Below are 22,630 nucleotides of genomic sequence, written 5' to 3' on the forward strand. Positions count from 1 at the left end.
GTCACTCCTGGTCCATCTTTATGGCGATATCTCGAAAAGGCGTCCATCTATAGAACTTAGGCCCACGCCCTTTTAAAATACTCATTAACACCTTTCATTTGATACCCATATCGTACAAACAAATTCTAGAGTCAACCCTGGTCCACTTTTATAACGATATTCTGAAAAGACGTCCACCTATAGAACTAAGGCGAACTCACTTTTAAAATACTCATTAACACCTTTCATTTGATACCCATATAGTACAAACAAATTCTAGAGTCACCCCTGGTCCACCTTTATGGCGATATCTCGAAAAGGCGTCCACCTATAGAACTAAGGTCCACGCCCTTTTAAAATACTCATTAACACCTTTCATTTGATACCCATATTGTACAAACAAATTCTAGAGTCACTCCTGGTCCATCTTTATGGCGATATCTCGAAAAGGCGTCCATCTATAGAACTTAGGCCCACGCCCTTTTAAAATACTCATTAACACCTTTCATTTGATACCCATATCGTACAAACAAATTCTAAAGTCAGGCCTGGTCCACCTTTATGGCGATATCCCTAAATGGCGTCCATCTATAGAACTATGGCCCACTTCCTCTTAAAATACTCTTTAATACCTTCCATTTGATACACATGTCATACAAACACATTCCAGGATTACCCTAGGTTCTTTTTACAACATGGTGATTTTCCCTTACTTTGTCTCCACAGCTCTCAACTGAGTATGTAATGTTCGGTTACACCCGAACTTAGCCTTCCTTACTTGTTTTTATATATATTTCTCTGTGTATTTATTTCCTCAATTTTGTAGGTGTAAAGTGGAAGATGCAGTTCAGTCAGCTGCTTATTGCTTTTTCAGGTCAGCTTTTATTTGCTTTCTTCTATTTGTTCTTATTAGTATTGCTATTATTATGCTCCTTGCCATACATAATCTATTTTAAGGCGTTCTAACGTCTAGTAACCTTGCCCTCCAAGCAAGCAAGAAATCATTAATCAATCTGTGAGATGCTTTGATTTATTAACTTAAAACTTTTCCGCTTTTTGTTTTTGATTTGTTAGCCTTGATTTCTCTGTTAGAATACTGTTATTCTGCATTGTTGTTGCATTATTATTGCATTATGTTCTATAATGGATTAAGTGCCCAAAGACTTCACTGGCTTGGTCATATTGAAATAAGATGCTCCGACTCAGAGAGTATACCTATCGGCAACCATATTTGGAGCAGATGAGGGGGGAGCAAGGAGGGACAGGAGGGGACGGACTTGAACTCCCCTGATGCTCCCATCTGATTTCATTAATTTTCGCGAAACAGAGATAGCTGGTGTATCTTGGTAAGCAACAACCAGAACCATCTATGTCAGATGTGCCCTTGTGAGCTTCGTAAAGCAACGGCAAACTTTTCGGTATGCATGTACATGTCGTTTGAACGCAGCGACTGAGCTTCAGATAAGCAATAAGTGAATCAGTTTTCGCTTGTACTTCAAGCAGTTAACTTCTCTTGCCCAAAATTATGTTGTGCATCTTTGGCCAATTAATGATGATGATGAGTACTTTCTGAATATCGAGTTACGTTACAGGACCCACTAGTTCAACGCTCATCCAGCGTATCCAGATACGAAGAGTACACGTTTTTGGAATGGAGCGCCACATTCAATATGGTCCGGCACTGATGGCAAATAGTCCTGCTTTTTCATATACTTATAATATAATTCCCACAAAAAACCGCTGACAGGCTTCTTTTTTCTTTCCTCTTTTATCCCCCTTCTGTCTTTTATCCCCCTTATGCCTCTATGGCAGTACTTCAATTTTAATTCCTTAGCATTAAGATCAAAAACATAGCAATTGTGATTCATTCCTTTCGAGCTCACTGAAGCAGTTTGGTTGCGGTTGATTGGCGTGGTGACTAACCAGCCATTGATGATTGGCCATTTAGTACGGGTGTTCGAAATACATATGCACATAGTATAGAATCAAGGGGCACTACTTTTCATACTAACGCACTTTTGCTGCAACTCGATAGCACTCAATACAATACAAATTCTTCATTTCGTTTTCTCTTTGTTCAATTTTTCTTCCTACTTCTGTGATCCCTCCAAACCTCTCGGTACAACAAACAGCGTGTTTGTGCAACTGAGAAACTTAATGCATGGCCATTAAAAAAATTGTATGCGAACGAAAATGCAAAAAAAAATAGTTTTAAGAACAGCTGCTACCATCGAAAGTTTGTGTACAAATTGTCGTTATAAGTTTAAGAATTACCTTGGGCTATAAATGCAATAGTTTTAAACGTATTGACCGTAGTGCGCCCTAGCTGCAAACTTTTCTGGCGGTAAACACTGTAAGTTTTGTATATCGTTGGCTGAAAATAGGGAAACCTTCGTCGACTTCGCTGTATTCATAGATTCAGGTGCTGCCTTCGCCGTCCTTTCCGTTCTCGTCCGTCCCAATGAACGGCGACTTTCTCCTTCAATTATAAACCGTTGGATAATAAGTGGTTCCGTTTCCCTTCGGCTTTGCTCCTTTGCAGAAATACGACAATAGACAATACGATAATTGTTTACCATCCCAACCCAACCTCACATTATTGATCGCGCTCTGTATAGCAAAAGTGGAAGAGCTTGGGTTGTTTTTAGGTAAAGCGAACCAAATATTCGGAATTTAAATCCCATTGAATTCTTTTATGTGTTGTATGCGTATGGCCCGCGGCCGCGGTGTTTAAGGTCTTGCGATATATAATTGTTGTGGGGTTGGATCTTGGGAATCATCCATCTTGTATGTAAAACCTACTTTTGCGCCACCCTGTACTTGCACCTGCCAATCTATACACACTCTGCTGGTATTAAAGAGCTTAGGAGCACTTCTAGGAGTTCAGTCGCTCACATGTAGTCTAGGCGTTGTAGATCGATTTGAGTTCCGCTTTCACAACCAAAGCTTCGTCGACGCCATCAATTTATCTTCTCCATTGCAAGTGGTGTTTAATGTGCGCTCTTGTTGTTAAAGTCGTTATTGCTTTGCTCGTGACGCCACATGCAATGTTTATTATATAACTATTTGTTGTTGTTGTTGCTGCGAGGTTTTTAGCTGCTACTTTTGCTAGCTGTGGGTGCTTTGCAATTTTGCGGTTGCAAACTGTTCGTTGAACGCATTTCTTTACCATTGAATATTTACTTTGGCCACTGCTCTGGTTGTTATTGGAATTTAGCGTAGTTTTCATTTTGCAGGTTGTTGTCTGTTTTTTTTAGTTTTTATTTCGTTAGTTTATACCCAGCTGCATATGTAAATAGGATATTTTAACTTTAATCGGATAGCGATACTTCATATTATGGTCAATAAGATTCTTTATCTTTAGTTTTAATTCGAGAAAATCTTAGAGTTTTTTTACTTTTGTTTTCTTAAAATTGATTGGTCTACAAAACTGTACACTAAAAAAATCCAGAGAACTCCAAATAAAAAGTTCAAAATTTTCGTAAAACTTTCATTAAAAATGTTTTTAAGATTGGCTTTATAACTGAAACTATATAAAACTCAAAGAAGTCTGTTCCTAAAATATTAAAAATTAAAAAAAAAAAACGAGTTTAATTGACGAAATTCAATAAAAAATGCCACTGCTATTTTTCTGTTCCTTGCTGCAGGTATATATCATACCAATTAGGAAATTGTGTGCCTTTTTTTCGAACAACTACAAGTGGGTATAAAACCCTTGGTTTCAATCGAACTTAGATTTTCTTACTTGTTCTATTGTTTTTCTTGTGGTTGTTTTTATATGCGTTCGGTGGCGTGCACACATGAAATATTGTGGTTACAGTAACAACAAAACGGCCCACGAAAAAAATTGCTACCTCATTTGTTAGTGTTTTATTTTCGATTTCTTTGGTCTTTTATTGTCTGTGGCCTTTCATGCTGGTTTTCGACTTTTTAAATGAAACTTGCAGTTTACACCAAATCTTTTCATTGCGTTTTTAAAATTGTTAACAAAAATTTTGTTTCTTTTGTAAGATCATAAATGCAACCATGTCAACTAATTAATAGAATAAGCAAAAATACATCACTGTAAAGGAAGAAAAAGAGAAGATGGTGGACTTCCGGTTTATTATTGGATTGACGACTGAAGAACAAAGTATTAAGATAATTAATCCGAACGTTTCTGCTGTTTTATTAACCATCGAAGGTAGAAGTTACATCTCAGGTGTGTTAACGAACCTCGCGCACTATTATAAACAACTATTTTGTAAAATGAATGCTCGAGAGAACATTGTCAAGGTTTTAACTGAAAATAATGTGGATTTCCCTCTTACTGCCAACATTATACAATTACGCAGATTACTGCAAAATTTTGTTTGCGTGGGAGATAATAGCTCCGCAAATACGATGAATACCACTCCGAACACAAATACAGTGGAGAACATTCCGGACGAACTGATTGAGATAAACGTTGCCGTTTCTATTGAGTCCTCTGCCGCCATGGCCGTTACCGCCGTTCATACTGCCGCCACTGCCGTCTATTCTGCTGCCGCTACCGTCTGCTCTGTCGCCACTGCCGTCACCGCCGTTCATACTACCGCCACTGCCGTTCCAACTGCCTCTACTACCGATGTTTTGGTTGAATTTAATTCAACACCTGCCGTACACGATGTTTTTGCTGCCTCCACTGCCGTCTATTCTGCCGCCGCTACCGTCTGCTCTGACGCCACTGCCGTTCCAACTGCCTCTACTACCGATGTTTTGGTTGAATTCAATTCAACACCTGCTGTTCACGATGTTTTTGCTGCCGCCACATCAAACTCTGCCCCAATTGACGCAAGAGCCACGACCATAAGTGTGGATGACGAACTGGTGGCGCTACGAAAACGTATGAAAAGGTTAAAATTAATGAAGTAAATCGACGAGATAAGAGCTAGTACTGGGGTACAACAGCAACGTAGACTGGATTTTGCCGATATAGAGCATGCTGTTTCCAAGTTCAGTGCTGATGATATATCAGTGACGGTGGGACATTTTCTTCGAGATTTCGAAGAAGTAATGGAGTCGTCAAGAGTAGAAGAACGATTTAAATTGCTCGTTTTTGTCGCTGCCTGGTGGGAACAGACAAAGTTTTCCTTACCACCACCAAAGCTTTAAGCAATGTCGAGTTAAAAAAGGCCCTTACGCGGAATTTGACGTGCCGATACAGAGGAACGAAGTTTATAAGATGTTGGCAAGACGCAAGTGGAGCAAAAAGAGCGAGTCATTACATTGCTACGTTCTATTGATGCAGGCATTAGGAAAACGGGCAAACAAATGCGAAACAGAAATCATCGATTTCATAATAGACGGCATAGGCAATGTAGTGCCAAATGCACATCTACTGTTACCGGCCAAAACACTTGATGAGTTGAAGGCATTAGTGAGCCGTTTTCAAAGAAAATATTTCATAGTAGAACCAGACCAATATTTGTTAGAAATTAAGTTATACTGTATCGAGGTCGATTATAGTGTCAGATTGGCCGAGCGGTAACTCTGAACACAAATAGCGAATTGTATTAGATTAGGTATTAGATTAAGAAATGTACGATAGTGAAGATAGAAATTAAGTTATAATGTATCGAGGTCGATACAGTTTCAGGCTAGCCGAGTTGTAAGATCATAAATGCAACCATGTCAACTAATTAATAAAAAAATAAATAAATATAAGGCGCGATAACCTCCGAAGAGATCTAAGGCCGAGCTTCTCTTCCAATTTGCGTCGTGCTCCTCTTGATTTTTCCCTACAAATTGGCCGGACGGGACCTACATGTTTTATGCCGACTCCGAACGGCATCTGCAAGGCAGATGAGTTTTCACTGAGAGCTTTTCATGGCAGAAATACACCCGGAGCGCTTGCCAAACACTGCCGAGGGGCGACCCCGCTTAGACAAATTTTCTTCTAATTTAAAAACCTTATTTCTAAAATTTTGTTGTTGCTTTGCCCGGGGTGCGAACCCAGGGTATACGGTGTGGTAGGCGGAGCACGCTACCATCACACCAAGGCGCGATAACCTCCGAAAAGATATAAGGCCGACCTCTCTTCCAATTCGTGTCGTGCCCCTTTCTAATTGTTCCCACAAATTGGCGGAAAGGGACCTACTTGGTTTACGCCGACTCCAAACGGCATCTGCAAGGCTGATGAGTTTTCACTGAGAAGCTCTTCGAGGCAGAAATTCACCCTGAGTGTTTGCCAAATCACTGCCGAGGGGCGAGCACGCCTAGAAAAACTTTCTTATAATTGAAAAAAACTTATTTCTAAGTTTTTGATGTTTCTTCGCCAGGGCCGTCAACCCAGGATCTTTGGTGTGGTAGGCGGAGAATGCTACCACCTCATTACGGCGGCCGCCATTCACTTAGCCGAACGCAAATACACTGTCGATTTATTAGAAAATCGAAGCCGAACGTCCGGTGCGACTCTAACGCTCATATATCCATACTTTAATTGTGATGATATGTAAAAATGTTCACACATTCTAGTTCTTATGTAGGTACATATGTAAATATACATATGTTTATATACGGAGGAATAAAACATAAATACATACATATCATGTGTAATCATGTTTATATAGAAATCCTTGTAATTTATGGAAAAACAAGATAAAAAATGCCATAGAAAATCTGTCATTTCTTTCGAACGAATGTGGCAAGGAATCGAGAATAAATGAAAATTATAATCAACACGAGAAAATCTATAATCATACAAAATTTACATTTATATAGTACAGCAGCGAACAGGCGAAAATCGCATATTGTATCAAATTTCGTCATTTAAATTCTTCTTATTTTTACTTTCGATATTTTACGAAAAAACTTCTTTGAATTTTGTAGCCGAACAGTTCCTTTCAAAGATTTTGCGAACATGTTTTCAAATTTTCCTCAAGTTGTTAAAAAAACAAACTACCCAAATAAGGTGCCGATTTAAAAAAAAACTTAAATTACGATTGGCTAAAAGAATAAGCGAAATCAGTGATGCAAAATTCTGGCGTTCTGGGGGCATAAACACTTCTTTGAAGTGATTTATACCTCATTCTTAAGTTGAGGATATACATATGTACGTATGAGAAGGGCTTGAAAAATCACTTGGCTTACATTCAAACATCTGTTGTTTATTTGCGAAACTATAAAAAGCGTCTGAAATGTTAATTTTGATTTTCACACTTCATCCTTCAACACCCAAGACTCCCGGTTTGACATTTCCTAAAGTTGGCGGCCCTATCCAAAACTAGTCCCTTGGAGTGAATGACATTGATTATAGCCTATCAACTAAGTTTAAATATCACCTACACGTTACGGCTCCTTTTACAAATGTGAATACTCAAAGTGGTGAAGCAAAAGCTTTCCCAAGACAGTCGAACTAATGACCGTGTGTGCTACTACCCTAATGCAATGGACAGTCGAACTAGTGTGAAGCTACGCGGTCATCCATAATGAGCTCTTATATCATAAGGCCGGAAAACAGCAGTTAACATCTTTCAACTTAAAATCGGTCGACTTTCATGCTAAAATATAGTTCTGATTTAACGAATCCTATTGAAATCAATGTTGTGAAAACAAACGTCTGCAAACTTTGGTCTACATTTTAAAAGTTTTATCCAGAGTTCTTGTAAAATTTTAATTATGTAGATGCGCCGAGGATTATACGATTTTCACCCATGAGTTACGCAATGATATCCGCTTAGACTGCTTATGATTTCGAGGGCGGCATCCTTGGCCGAATAGTCACTCCCTAACGTTTCAAGATGTTACTCTGGTGTAGCTCGGCAGCATAGCGCGACAAAAATATCAGTTAGAAAGTCTTCGGAGCTACACCTAGAGCTTCTAGGAAAGTGACGTCGAGGAAGGTATGAGTTCGAAGTCGCAGTCCTTTGGCTTCTGTGCTGGCATATGGTGTGAGGGAATGGTGGTCGGGATTGCTGCTGTTCGCACATCGGGAATTGTAGCTTTTAAAAACAGCCGAAAAACTGGAGCCGCCCTGTGCCACAAGAGTCATGAGTATTAATAGACCATTAATAGCAACCGTAAGTCGCCTTTGTTCGTGACTGCCAAGGAAATTAAAGAAATTGTGTTCGCTACGATTATTAGGAGTTAACCCCAGATGAAACTACGCTTTGCACTAGATATACATACAAAAGTGTGAGCATTTTATGTATCTATTTCTTTTCAACAGACGCAGCAGTACCAATTCCAAAGACCGGGGTTAGGTTCGAAGTTTCTCTGGAGTAAGTGAACGAGGGCCAATCCCTCAGCAAGGAACTACTCCTGAAAATTTTTGAACGATCTGCGAGATTTTGAGCAAAAACCCCGGATCTTTCCGAAATGGCCAAAACGTTGATTTCCTTAAATAAATACAAACAAAACGTTTCCTAAATATTATTTTTTTAAATAGAAAAATTAAGCTTTTTAAAGTAAGAACACCGGCGTACGCCGTCGCCGCCGGTATATAATAGAGTCTACGCCGCCGCCGCCTATAAAGTGATCGGCGTTAACCTCTAATGAAGAGTATGAAAGTAACTTTTTTCCAATGGAAGATATTTCAAACACTCCATTTTCTAGATGTTCTGGTCTCAGCGGCGGCAATCCCCCGACGGGTTAAGAATACTGCAATCAAACTGTAATGGGTTGACTGGGAAGATCACGGAGATAGCCAGTTTTATGAAGCGGCACAACATCCGTATTGCTGCGATCCAATAGACCAAACTCACGGCAAATAACATAATATATGCATTACTTAACTACAGCTCAGTTGTACGGTTCAAATTATCATTTCCAGCAAAAGGTTGAAGAAACCGAGGACATACGAAAGCAACTTACCTCGTTTACCAACCTCGCTTGATTTCGTAGGGCTCGGAGGGTCAATTTTCGACAGGCTGAATCAAAGTTGAAATTAAACTGAGATGTTGAAAGTCGTTAAATTTTCAAACCTAATGAAATTTCCTAACTTATTTTATAACCGATAAATGGGAGATTCAGCGACACAATATTTTCCCCGCAAAAATTGCGATTGTTATCGGAAAGCGATCTAAGATTATTAATAAAGTTTACTTTGTTGAAAAGATCATTGCGAAAATTGCCGCTAAGATACTACAAAATGATCCAACTGATACCATATTTTTAACTTGGAATCAAGAAAATAGCTGAGAATAATGTCAACAAATGAGAACAGGACGCACAAATAAGAATGAGTAAAATAACTGGGAAAAAAGCTTTGTTAGCTCCAGTAATCGATAAAAATGTAAATTAAGTCTGTATAGTAATGGGTACAAAAGACCTTGATGAAAATGATGGCTATGACTAGCGGAAAATGGTTGCAGTGAGTTGAGGCGGCAATGCAGATAAACAAAGTATCCTAGTCAAAGGTAGATATCTACGAGTACGTGTGTCTGTGTATATTCATATTGGTTAAAGGAACTGCCACAGTCTTGTGTAGGTGGAAGAAAATCCAACTTGTGAAGTTGATTTCCATTTGTAAGTTTGTGTAATTCCAGTATGCGGTTTCTTGTTTGTTGGTGAGTTTTGTCGGGTTGCTTGAAGCCTTACATTGCCGTCTTGCAAATAGTTTCGTAGTTGTCGGAATTCTTTCATTTACTAGTTCGATTTTCTTAGCTACTTTTCATGCCTACACATATTTTAACCTCCAACTCTCACTTCCTCAAAAGCAGAAAAGCCATTCACTTTAAACTTTCATTTTAAGTTCCTTTTTTATTTTATTGACACTTTAGTTACCTGTGGTTTTATGTAGTTTATTTTGTTAGTCAACTTCCGTCAACTGCTTGTGCTGCCGTGAAGCGTATTTGTAGGTTTTCTTGTACTTTTTCTGTTGAACTTAATTTCACTTCCTCTTGAGTGCCTGCAGCTTTGTTCACTAGTCCTTAATTGGGGCAGCGAACGCTATTAATAAGTACAGAGATTGCCAAAGCTAGACGCGAAACGAGTTGTCATTTGAATATTAGACTTTATCGATTTTCACGGCTTGCCAGAAAGCCTTACCGCGCTGTCGAAATTATATTTCGTATCACAGGTCCTAAATGCCTTTCGGACGCAGTGGTGTTGGCCTACGTTTTTATCAACGTAAAAAAATGTTTCTAAGCGAAGTCGCCCCTCGCCAGTGCTTTTGCAAGCCTTACTAGTGCAGAGAAGAGTTTGTCTGGTTTTCGATAATTAACGATATCGACAAGTTATGTATCGGCTTGTTATCGTTAGCGAATTATTATCGTCGAGTTATAGGTTTGCTGGTTATCACCGAGCCATCGGCTTCCTATAGGCTTATTAAAGGACTAGTTGCAGATTTATTATCGAATTTATATTAAAGTGGCTTCGTTATGCGTTTCATAACACTGGTGGCCACAGGTTGTTGCGCATACGGCTTCGCTAGCAGACCACCTTCACCCACCATTACATGGGAGGTCGTCTCCTCCAAATTATAGCCATGTTGTTGCCTATATTGGTGATGATATAGGGGGCCTTCTCCTCCAGCACATCAAGGTCTTATGCTTCAATAAAACAAAAGCACTCAGACTATTTTTAATTGGCTTTAAAAATCACGTATTCACACGAAGCGGGTCCGATTAGAATGGCCTCTTCGTTTTCGATTCTTCTTTTATTTTTTCATTTGTGTGACGTGGGCTGCAGTTCCATCTGACAACGCATGCCGTTGGCAACGCGGTTGTCATATGCAGCTAAGCTCCATGTACATAACTTGTTTAACTTATTCTATCCTTACAAGGTTCTGCTGCATCGGATTTTATGTACGACTCTTAAAGTACAGCGATAATTTTTCGATAATTAATCGGTATTTTTCCGATAAAACATCGATAACTTTTTGATAACATGTTGATAAATTTGTGATAGCAAATCGATAAGTTTTCGATAACCCATCGATAGTTTTTGATAACATAATTCATCGCTAAAAAATCTGTAACTTACTTATAACCTTTACTATCGATTTAAAATTTTTTTTACACTTGGATAACAAATCTCTTCGTCGATGACGCAGCTATAACAAACCGACAACTTGTCGATAAGAAATGAATACCATGCCAAAACTCGTCAAACACAAATTGATTAAATCGATAAACCGTTAAACCTATTGATAACAAATTGATAAAACGCCTTGCCGTGCTTTAGTTTGCTGTCCAATTTCGTCCATATCAACTAGAGCTTGCGATTTCTCGAACTTGTTCGAGAAGAGATTTCTCGCGAGTGTCGCCTTCTCGTGAGATTCTCGAATCACCAATTACTCGTAAGGCGCGAGCTTCTTGATATTCAATTTAATCGATTCATTGGCTGTTTTATATAGAGCTTACGATTTCTTCTGGAGCACAAGCGAAATTTTCCACAAAACCATAACTAAAAAACTCCGAAATGTATAGAGTACTGCCAATGTAGCGGCTGAATTGAAAGTCGAGAAGCTCGCAAGTTTTACGAGTACTTCGAGACACGAGAATCTCGCGAGAAGTCGAGTTCTCCATTTCTTGGGTCTCGAAAATCTCGCTTGTGTTCGAGAAGAAATCGTAAGCTCTAATATCAAATACTATATACATACATACGCGCATTGTTCCCACATACATCATACCATTTTCGAGGACTACGCTTCCACTTACACTCTTGATTCCTTCATACCGTGTGCACTGATGTTTACACATAAAAAACACTGCAAATTGAATTCTGAAAAAAGAGTTAGACCAAGGCTGAACAATACTGCTTTGAATAAAGCTAACCAAATAAGATCAGACTAATTAGCACAGCTGAAATCCATTTTTCTACTTTATAAAACAAATATTTCAGAAACAAAGAAGATAATGTAAACTTTTTAAAGCAAGCCCTGCAGGTATGCACCTAATAATTATCCGAGTATACAAATTAACAAATGATAATGCAACAAATTGTCATAAATCTTGCTCCGTTACGAATTGTAAAATGGTGGTTGGCGGAAAGGTGCATAAGGAGTGAAGCAACAATGCATTCATATACACATGTATATATAAACTCATACGTTATGTTACAACTAAAAGAACGCACAATTAGCAACATATACAACCACTCACCTTATAACTGACAAGTATGCAAAACCGTTATTGTTCGTCCATATGTGCATGATGTCTAAGTACAAAAATACGTATAAGAAATACTAGAGGCATAATTTTTTTAAAACATAAAATCCACTTTAGCGTATAAGCCATTTTATTTTACTAACAACAACTCGGAATTAAATTTGCGTTGCGCCTTTTGTACGCTATATTGGGTTTTGAGGATTTGTTTTTGCCTTATAAGATAAAGGCAGAACATTTTTTGCATTTGTTTGTACATATACAAAATATTTATGTGGGCAATATGCAGCAGCGAACACAAAAATAGTAGTGACAACTTTTTGATACAATTTACATTCGATTTAAGAGAAAAAACTTATATGAGTTCTACTGTTGAAATTTTGAAAATCAAACTCAAAGGCCTTTTCCGTGAAACTCGCAAATTCGAGGAAATTTAACGAAAATTTCGAACTATTTATTTAGAGTTTACTGAATATTTTTGAGCATGCAGTTTGTTAGCCCAAGCAATTTAATGTAATGAAAGTACAAGTTATAGATCTCTCAGAATACGCATTGATTTTTGACACATTGCTTTTCGAAGAATGTTTCACATTTCGATATAAAAAACGAAGTTTCGTATGGAAGAAAATATGAGAGCCTATGAACAATAAAATAACCACTGCTATTTTTGTGTTCGTTGCTGTACACAGATATGTTCATATAAAAAGTTACATATGAAAACATTTTATATGCACTTAAGGCGCATTCCACGTCGATGAGCGTAACATTTTTGCGTTTTGATTATTTTGACAATTTGGTCATTTCCACGAACTCTCGGAAACCTATGGCATTTTAGTTACGAATTAATTTATTAAATTAAAAAAAAAAACGCAAAAAAGCGATGGACTTCAAATATTTGTCTTGTCGATACTAAAAAAAGTATTCACATTAAAAAAAAAACCGCGAAGATTCGATTTTATACTTAGTCTGTGGAATAACACTTATGCAATTACTATATCAAATTGTGCACTTGTGAATGGCGTTGAATGGATGAGTCATCCAACGTATTTCGTGGCGCAACAACTGTATGCAAACACACATTCGAAAAGCGCTGTATTTTTGTATAGCATAGCTTATGTATGAATTAGTATGAGAATGCTTAAAAATAAACTCCTAGCTTTTAACATTGTACGGCGGTGAGAGAATTTCAAGTGTGTACACAGTAGGAGCAAGCACCTACGCGCCTGACATTAAATGTAACATACATACACACACATACAACCATCAACAACACATACACTCACAAATATACATTTTTCTCTCTGAATGTGCGTACCATCTTTTTTATACTTTTTCGCTCATAATAGAAAATTGCTTTCAATGCATCATTTGCTATACTTAATATGGAAAAAGTTACTCATACGCCCTGGTAGACTTTTATTCAGCTCACTCAAATTGTCTCATTCATTGAAGAGTCTAACCGGAGCATAGAAATAAGTAGAAAGAGGCGTAGTAGATGAATCTCACCAAGATTTATTCACGAATTGCGCCGAAGTTTAACGAAGCTCAAATGCATTCAGTTCGGTATCGCACGAATGCTGATTCCTGGTGGCAACCAATTATGGCGACGGTAGGTGCTCATAATATGTATGTATGTATGTGCTGCTGTTGCTGTTTGATGATTCATCCTTTGTTCATATGTTCGCACATACTTAAAACATCACATGCATACATACATGTATACACTACTACAATTCTATACATAAATGTGTGTATGTATATAAGCTTGTGTGTAACTATTTTCGAATGCCTAAGTACGCTGAAAATGGAGCGGCGACTACAAAACTGAAAATACTCTATATTATTAGTAATTTTTTCTTCTTTATTTTTTCCCTGATCATAAATTTTCCTGTGCGCCTAAAAGGCTACAGACGAAGTGTAATGACGGCAAGCAAAAAATTTGTGTGCAAATGAAGAGTCAATGGAGCAAAACACAAAAGCTAGAATCGAAAAGAATAATTTATTTTGTTCGAACAATGAGCTCATTTGCGATTTAAGAGAAAATTATATCATATCGCTCATTTGCTGCAACGTCGTCATAACTCAAAAAACATGACTTTTGAGTTAATAACACATAAACGTACCCAATATCATGATCTATGTTGTATAAAAAAATCTTCGTGATAAGTTAAACATTTAGCACTTGGTATAAAAATGAAAATATGCCTTTATATGCGCAACATATGACAGTTAAAATCTTTGAATAGCTCTCCTGTAAAATTGTGTTTTTTGAGTTATGACGACGTTGCAGCAAATGAGCGATATCTCAAAGCTTTAACTTAAAGCAAGTAAACCCTTTCAACACCTACGCAAAATTTAAAATTTTCATAATAGACGAAAACTGCTTTTTGATTAGTAATCATATATATTCTTTAGGCATCTAAAAACAACGACCATATTCCAAGTTTTGACAACTCCGTAGAAAGATGCTTAATTTCGGCTTTATATTAACTCAACTTTTTGACTAATGTCTCTATAGTGCATTTGGTTAATTTCTGCTCCTTGTGGCGAATATATCAGAGATTTTGGCAAAAAACTTGCTATGGCTGATATGATAGATCTTAATCAATATCCAAAGTGAGAGTCATGCGGTACAACCCGTTTCGACCCGGGCCAACCCTGCGAACAAAAATTTGTAAAGTGTCAATTTTCATGAAATCTATTCAATTCTTCTTTTATTTATTTTCGATATTTTGAGTCAAAACTTCTATGAATTTCGTAACTGAAACAATGCAAACCAACAAAAAATGTTTTCGAAAAAATTCGAGATTTAGAAAAACCCAACCTTTTTATTACGAGTTTACTGAGTGGGCCGTTATTAAGCCCAATAATTTTTAGTACAACAAAATACTCTCGCTCAGATTGAATTCCAAATAAAAAGCTCGAAATTGTCGTAAAATTTTATCTTATTTTCTAACTTTTTTGAAAACGTCTTTTAGATGGGTTTGCATTGTTTCAGTCACAAAATTCGTAGGAGATTTTCCTTAAATATCAGAAATAAATAACAGAAGAATATAATTCACAAATTTTGAAAAATATTGCCTGTATGTGCCTATATTCCTTAATTTCTACCCAATTTCCGACCGTTAGACAGTTTAAGTATTTACCGTGCATTTACCGAGGACAGACCTTGATTGCATTACAATTAAGTTCAGAGTGTTAATTGCTGCTCCAATAGCTGAGTAGTTGTTAAATTCCTTAACGGTGAGAGTACTGTAGAGCTCTGATTTGTACAATCCCATCAGATGGCACTGCTCTAATCGAGGAACTTTTTTATCGCGTTCCTTTTAATTGGTTTGTTTTAACTGAAAATGCTACTCTGCGCATCGCAATTTAATTCTAAATTTTTTCGATGGCTATTACGCACGTTAAAAAATGTACATACTATATTTTTTCCCATCTTTATTAGGCGGTTTTCCACCTTTATTTATCGTCAATAGTTATGTTTTCCTGTCCAGCGAAGGCCAAAGTTTTTCAGGGGTTAACTACCTTCTTCTATCTAACTGTTATTTAGTCACGCAATTTGGGAATGTGAGCGTTCTTGAAACTTTATAATGTGTATGCCTCGCCTTATAAGCGTGTCATAAGTACGTATAAACATATCTACAGAAAATAACAACAATAAATTAATTTTAAATTAGCTTTGATCTACAGCCTAAATCCACAATTCTTTAATCAATCGTCCATTATTTTATTACAAATTTTACCTCACCAATTTCACAAAAACTGGAGCTACATATGGTCATCTTTAAATGAAACGCATTTACGTTAGTGTAAGATACAATTTCCTATATTTATATGATAAAAATAAATAAATAAGAATAACAGTAGAAATACAATTTTTTTTTCGCAAAACCAACACGCAAATCCACTTTCATGCACGCAAAATATCGGCTACAGCCGCTTACACGAAAGCATTCTTAAAATATCCTAAAGTTAAATAAATATGTACAAATGTATAGTGGAGATGGCGCGTTACATATCGCTGGGAAAAGCTTGGTGAGGGGTGAAGTTTCGAGAACTTTTGAAGCTTTTATGATACTGAAACATTTACATGAACTTGATGTTACACATAACATATTCGTACAAATTTAATATGGCTGCACAAACTAATAAATTCAGGGACCTAAACTGTTATGCCTTTTATAACAAAAGCCCTCCAGAAAAATTTATTTTCGGTATTTAAATTTTTTAGTCCGAAAGAAATTATTAAATCCGGGCTTTTATTTTATAATTCCGAAAATAAAAGCTAAAGCCGGACTTTTATTTTGTACGGACAGAATAAAAATCCGACCCGACGGCTCATCCAGAATCCTTCTTGTTTCAACAGAAAGCGGTGTATCAAATTTTAAGCAATATCTCAATTGGATCAAACTTTATGGCAAAAAAACAGGCGCAAGTTCAATATGGAAAAAAATAAGTATAGTGCTATGAGAGTTGGTTTTAGTTTTTCTATGACAAATTTCTTGTACTACTAACAAAAACTTTCAAATAACCATCTAGATATTTAGAAGAATCATTGGTAAAAAATTCATTTCATTTGGATGCGCCGTTCTTTAGTTATGTCCTTAAAAAATTAATGTCCGGATATGACTTTCATTTGTGAATTTTTTCGAAAAAAGTTCAGATATTAAAATAATCTATGTTCGTCATAAAAATGCTACGGGTATCCCCTGAAGCCCATAAACTTTCGCCTAGGCCAATTTTATGACCCTTACGTTCTCGACTAAAAAATGAAAATAATTATAAAATGGGTCTCTGCTAATAATACAAATGACGAACCCCATAATGACTTATTTGTTTTTTGGTCTTGCTGTAGTTTGAAGTTGACACTCCACAGCGCGCTGAGTAAATCACTTCAGCTTTTTAACACCCTTCTATGGATTAGCTTCACTTCTATGTTTAAGTATAATGTATGTATGTATGTAACTTTTTATACCACAAAATTAAAAAAAAAGTTACGTATACGCACCGGTAGCCGTATTTTGATGTGGTATGGATTTGCTTGGCTGTACTTGGTAGGCTTTAAATTTTTATTCTAAAGCTTTGCTTCAAAACGCTAGAACTATTTCAAAATTAGAAAAGCATCTTTTTTTTAGTTTATAGAATGTAGTATGAGAGTTGAGCTGTTCTTTTGCACTTCCATAGATAAACAAGTTCGCTGATATTTCATCTTCAAGTCTCATTTCCGTTTGAGAGTATAATCACTTAAATTGGCAAACATTGCAGGAGTCACCACATTTCCATGCCTCGTTTCAGGAAATACAATAAGATAGAGAGAAAAACGGCTTTCCCATTTTTTAATACGATGAAACCCTCGACACAAATCTGATTGTTGGAGTCGGAAGTACAAGTAATTCTTAACTCCGAAAATTGTAGTAAATACCTCGTCGTCTAAGTCTGATTGCGCTGTTTTCGCTTGTGCAATTAAAATATGTTTCGAATAGGCAGGGAATGTTTATATTGTAAATAGACTGAGAATTGGTGCATTTCTAAAGAAGCCAGTAAAAAAAAAAAAAAAAAAAAAAAAAACTGCAAGGCCAAATAAAAAAAAGTACCTGGGCGACCGAACTTTGCTCGGCAATCTTCCAGTATGCCGCATAACATACTTTGCTCTACATGTCATCATTAACCAAACTCTGCTTTTTTATATGTACATTAGGGCGGGTCGATTTAAAAATCGCTCATTGCTCTGTAAAAATCGTATTCTAGGGATCAAAATAAGAAACTTTGCCGAAGGAACCATACCTCTAAAACGAATTCTGGTGTCCCCCAATTTGGGTCGAACTTTTGGGTAGGGGCAAATTTTGAAAAATCCCACTTTGATCCATTTAGAGTGCTCCAATCGAGTCCAAATGTATGACCGACCCCCACTAACTTTGGAGGCCCGACCCACCGATGCCAGTGGCACACCCCCTGGAACCCCCCTGGGGGTTCACCATACAAACATTTCAAAAAATCGCCGGTTTTGCACTTTGCATGAAAAAATCAGCTAAATGGCTATGTTTTTTTCTTTATTTTTATTTATTTATTTATAATAATATTTATTATTTATTTATAATAATATCTATTTTTCCTCTTAAGAAATTTATTTAGTCAGAACATATGTAAATGAAAAAATTAATTTAAGTGAGTTATAGAAAAGCAACTAAAAAAAATTATTGTTTGAAGTCTTTTTTACTTTCAAGTCTGGGCAATTTCGCACGGCTCTCTAATGTCGTCGCCATAACAGCCTCTATATTTTCCGGTATAACCCGTTTGGAAACGCTAGCTAGCAACTGAGCATGTCTTTCCGTTCCTTGTATGTGTGATGGAATTTTTGGATCATTAAACGGTGGATCATCTTGATTTAAATATTCTTTCAATGTATCGTACGGAATGCTTCGCGCTAATGGTGGTTCAAATACGATATTTATATCATTCAAATTGATAATTTCCGTATAACTTGTGCAATTAAAGTTTATATCTGGTTTTTTATAAACTCTAAGTTCCATTGGCTCGTCAACATCGGTTCGATAGTGTAGAATTTTCTTGATGGCACAGTCGCGCTTTTCTTTGCTATCATCAAACAACATTGATAACAAGATATTTTGCGAATGCGCATAATATGAATTATCTTTAATTACTTGATTGACAATTTTGCGTAAACGAGGTTCTAGAAATCGTGACCAACCAATGAACTTGAAAAATAATGCACTGCCGTACACGTTAGAGCTGTAATACTTTATATTGAAGTACATTGGCACATAACATTTAATTATAAATTCAACCAGAATTCTTAAATTTGCATCTGGATTTTCCGTTGTCACATATAATCGCAATAATCTAGCGGCCTTGGTGAGCCACCGAGAATGTACAATTTTCCCTGGTTTGATGTTAGCCAGATCCACCGGAACCACGCCGCTAGAAATTGCATGGGCCATGTCGTATAATTACTTCGAATCGGTGGAAAATTCAATTTTTTCTGGAGCAGGGGGGCATATTTTGCAACTCAATTGTCTGGAAGCCGTCCACCACCTGAAAATATATAATAATAAAATAATTAAAAATGGTTGACAATTATAATAAATGAGTGATAGCAATAACTTACCGGAAGAGTTTCACAAGTAAAAAAATGTTTCCAGAGATTTTACATACTCTTTAAATTGTTGGGTGTTGTTTCTTCTCTTGATTTGCTCTTGATACTTGTCAAGCAATTTATTCAATTTATTAAATACACTTTTTTCAGCATTATTTCCATACCAAGTTTTTCCCAAATTCCAATCAACTTATCTTGTACTTGAATAGTGAATGAATTATGGGAAAACTTTTTTTGTTCTGTTTTAGCACGTTCGCTTAAGTAAAAATAATATCTCAAGATATCCAGATGGGTTGGTAAATTAAGATCAGTTAAATCAGTAGACACAGCAAAAACAGTAACATCATGCTTGGGTATATGACTCATTGGGTTTTCGATATTTGTTGATGTAGTTGCTTCATCTTGCGGTGTAGAGGATGGTGGATTCATTGTAAACTTTTTGATTTGGAATGGGCACTTCACTTTTATTTTTTTTGAAATGTTTTTTTATCTGAAATTAGCACTTCACATTTGAGTTCTTCACAACGACTTAATGCATTCACAAAAACTGTTGCGTTATATATGGTCTACGAGACGAGGTAATAAGAATGAAATGGTAATTTCAATTCTACCTAGTGTGTCTTGTGGTGGCTTAAAAAACACAACACAGGCAATTTTACGATCTGCAATTGTGTCACAGTGATACCTTCATTTTTTAAAACGGTTGAATAAAAAACCCACACAACTTTGTTTACGACATGCAAATGCATCACAGTGATGCCTTGGGTTTAAAAGGGTTGTAAAAACGCTAATTTCTAATAACTTTTTTTAAATTTCTTTTCTATTACTAAGTTAAATTCATTTTTTCATTTACACATGTTCTGACTAAATAAATTTCTAAAGAGAAAACTAAACTCCAAAAAGAAAAAAACATAGGCATTTCGCTTGATTTTCATGTAAAGTGCAAAACCGGCGATTTTTTGAAATGTTTGTATGTTGAACCCCCAGGGGTTCCAGGGGGTGTGTCACTGGCATCGGTGCCTCCAAAGTTAGTGGGGGTCGGTCATACATTTGGACTCGATTGGAGCACTCTAAATGGGTAAAAGTGGGATTTTTCAAAATTTGCCCCTACCTAAAAGCTCGACTCAAATTGGGGGACACCAGAATTCGTTTTAGAGGTATGGCTCCTTCGGCAAAGTTTCTTATTTTGATCCCTAGAATATGATTTTCACAGAGAAATTGGTGATTTTTGCCTTCCCACAAATCGACCCGGCCTAATGTATATATTATGTATTTTTACTTACCAATATTTGATATCCTTAAAAATAGATTTCAAAAACATATCAAACACTAACCGCAAAATGAACTGGAATGAAAAATTTGAAATGGGTAATTCCAGCCTATAGTATAAGGGATTGTTATGACAATTAGTGAAATCGGGAACTAAGTTATTTGGTCGAGTGTTTTCATGCGCCGAATTATTAATTTCAAACATTTTTTTAGTTATACACTATGAAAGTATCACAATTTTATTACATTCCAAAAACTTGTAAATTTCACGAATGCCAACTATCAGTTATGACAATTATCAGTTAGTTTAATTAAATGTCAACTTACTTCCCTAAGCGCCGCCATCTGTTGGTAAGTAGTTAAATGGATAGATGTCGTTCTCAAATTGAATATATGCCTCTAGTGTTCAACGGTAGCAAATTACCATGGGGAGATATCTTTTTGCTATGGTGAGAAATCTTTCTAATAGTAATCTGTGAGAAATAGTATGCATTTAAATATATTTTGCTAGAATTTGCCTTGATATTGCATTTCAATTTTATTAGCGTTGTGAAATAAAGAAAATTAAGTCGAATCATGTGTAAGATTTTTTTACGAAGATTTTTAACCTTAATGTTCTTCTTTTTTAGCTTTAATAGAATATTAGTAAGTAGAGTACTATTTCGTCTAACTACCCCAACCCTAAATGGCAACCCTACTCAAAAATGTCCCTATTGTAATGGGGAGTGAAATACCTTTCGTTTGATGCCCAAATCGGCATATCTCATGCAATTTTTTTTTAATTTCGAATAGGTGGCAACCCTAAATGGCAACCCCACTCAAAAATATCCCTATTGTAATGCGGAGTGAAATACCTTTCGTCGTGAAAAATATCCCTATTTTAATGCGGAGTGAAATACCTTTCGTTTGGTACCCATATCGGCATATCTCATGCAATTTTTTTTTAATTTCGAATAGGTGGCAACCCTAAAGGGCAACCCCACTCAAAAATATCCCTATTGTAATGGGGAGTGAAATACCTTTCGTCGTCAAAAATATCCCTATTGTAATGCGGAGTGAAATACCTTTCGTTTGATACCCATATCGGCATATCTCATGCAATTTTTTTTTTAATTTCGAATAGGTGGCAACCTTGTGAAACATTCTGAGTGGCAACACCTGGGTAGAAAGTCTTAGAAGGTGATACATTATCTCTGTACCAAATTTCGTTTAAATCGGTTGAGCCGTGCCCGAGATCGTTCGGCTATACATATATACAAATATACAAGAATTGCTGCTTTAAAGTTATAAGATATAGGCATACGGCACATCGTGCCGTTACACACTGTGCTTTATACTAATGCATGTCTACAGTTCATCGTCAAGCACTGTTAAAAGTCTTATATTTTGCCTACAAGCTTTGGTTCATCTTTCTAGTGGTTTTATATTTGAGTGATTCCTGCTGAGACTTTAAGTCTGCGTCCCATTCTCATCGCATCTTCAGTGCTCCTAACATAAGGCAGCTGATTGTCACAAATCCAAAGCAAGTCTGACATCACACCGCCTTGTGGAGAGTTTCTCCATGGAAGTTCCGTAAACTCACTACCCCCAGCTAGGTGCATATGATTCTGCTTTATGATGGGTTCTTCAATGCCAAGATTAAATATAACATCTAAAAATTTATCTCAGTTGATAGCTAATGTCTTTGTAATTATTCTACTACGTAATTTAACTTAATTTTGTATCGGATATTTTATCCCAAGCAAAAAAAAAAAAACTTCTTGGTTTTCAAAAAACCCCATTTAAATTCGTTGAAGAAACCATTTCTATTCTTTCAATCCCATATTTCCTGACTTTTAGGAATTTCTTTGGCTGTGTTGACCCGTCGAACCCATTATATTTACAACTCCGTCTAGCTTCGACTTATGTGAATCTATTAACTTCATCCCTTCCAATTTGCTGGCCTTTAAATTCCATTCAGTAAAAGTGCTGACAAGTTAGGCTACATTGCAGTAGGAACTTAAAATACGCAAAACCATTTTCTTTCGCAATTAAATTCGTTACTCATACACACATAAATTTCAGCATTTTTAAGGTGCTCGTAGTTCGGGTCAATTGCATTTCATTATGCAGCCATTAAAATGACACTTAAACCAATTGCTGTTATGCAAATGAAAAACTACAACAAAATAGTACTTAAAGTGAAAAAAAAATTTTA

The 22,630-nt window shown here is 36.4% G+C and overlaps 1 protein-coding gene and 1 pseudogene across 12 annotated transcripts in view; one reads left to right on the forward strand and one right to left on the reverse strand.

Annotated features, from left to right (window-relative positions):
• Positions 1 to 22,630, forward strand: part of unc-104 (kinesin family member unc-104) — a 104,609-nt gene that overhangs the window by 19,306 nt on the left and 62,673 nt on the right. The gene's annotated exons all lie outside the window — the stretch shown is intronic.
• The window catches only part of LOC137244119 (tigger transposable element-derived protein 6-like), a 29,216-nt pseudogene continuing 11,312 nt past the window's right edge, over positions 4,727 to 22,630 (reverse strand).

The sequence above is a fragment of the Eurosta solidaginis genome, chromosome 3, assembly GCF_040869045.1.
Source record: "Eurosta solidaginis isolate ZX-2024a chromosome 3, ASM4086904v1, whole genome shotgun sequence".
NCBI classification, from domain to species: Eukaryota; Metazoa; Arthropoda; class Insecta; order Diptera; family Tephritidae; genus Eurosta; species Eurosta solidaginis.